The following is a 1,474-nucleotide window of genomic DNA, read 5'->3' on the forward strand; positions in this document are numbered from 1 at the left end:
TAACGAAACGTCAACGAACGACAACAAAACGACGACGAAACGTTAACGAAACGTCAACGAACGACAATGGACGACAACAAAAGATTCACGGACAGCAAAGTATGGTTCACGAACGGTTACGAACGGTTGAAGGACGGCCGAACGGTTCAGGAACGGTTGTCGGACGGTTATCTAAAGGCTCAGGAACGGCTCAGCAACGGCTGCGAACAAATCAGGAACGGCTATCGAACAGGTCAGGAACGGCTACGAACGGCTATCGAACGGCGACGAATGACAGATGACAAAGAACCATTATTGAAAGACGATGAACGGGAATAAACGGTTATTGAATGGTTAAAAAAAGTTAGAGATATAAATTATGATGTAATTTCTTTGCACATATTATTACGCGCCGACCAGCCACACAGCTAAAAACATGACATCGTTAAAATCCGATGGACGTAAAAATATCGAGAAGCTACGACTCGTCGAGGAACTGCATGCTCCGGCGAGAAGAAATTTTCCCCGAAGACGCGGCTTAGTGCGGGGTTACGACGATCTGTGGCAAGCTGACATCGTCGAGATGCGTCCGTACTCTCGTTTCAACAGAGGTTACCACTACATACTCACCGTCATCGATGTGTTGAGCAAGTACGCGTGGGCCGTACCGCTCAAGAGTAAAGGCGGAAGCGAGACGGCTGATGCTATCGCAGAGATAATTCGAGATAGCGAGAGGCACCCGAAAAATATGCAAACCGATATGGGGAAGGAATTTTACAACGCCGACGTGCAACGTCTCGTGAAGAAACACGGCATCAATCATTATTCCACGTATTCGGTGTTGAAGGCATCGGTCGTCGAACGATTCAATCGCACGTTAAAGAACGACATGTGGAAGATGTTTACGCTCAACGGAACTTACAAGTGGGTCGACGCGTTGCCGCGACTCGTGTCGGATTACAACACGCGCAAGCATCGAACGATCGGTATGCGACCCGTCGACGTTACCCCCGCGATCGCCGAAAGACTCTTGGCTACGGTGTACAGCGCGATAAAAATCGCAGGTCCGGCAAAGTTCAAAATAGGTGACTCGGTACGCGTTAGCAAGTACAAGACGATCTTCGAGAAGGGTTACACGCCAAATTGGACCACCGAGGTGTTTAAGATCGTTAAAGTGCAGCGTACTAATCCCGTAACCTATTTACTCGAGGACTATCGCAAAAAATCTGTCGCTGGGGCGTTCTACGAGTACGAGTTGCGTCGCGCGACTTACCCGGACGTGTATCTCGTGGAGAAAGTTCTGCGCAGAAAGGGTGACGAGGTTTACGTGAAATGGTTGGGATTCGATGGATCGCACAACTCTTGGATACACAAGGACAATGTGGTTTAATTCGTACAAACTGTATTTTATTTTTAACATATGAAAAATATAAAATACATATAAAGTATCTGAAATATGTAAAAATATATAAAAGTATAATATGTGTAAGATGTA

Source organism: Formica exsecta, unplaced genomic scaffold (assembly GCF_003651465.1).
Source record: "Formica exsecta isolate Colony F162 unplaced genomic scaffold, ASM365146v1 scaffold695, whole genome shotgun sequence".
Classification (NCBI taxonomy): Eukaryota; Metazoa; Arthropoda; class Insecta; order Hymenoptera; family Formicidae; genus Formica; species Formica exsecta.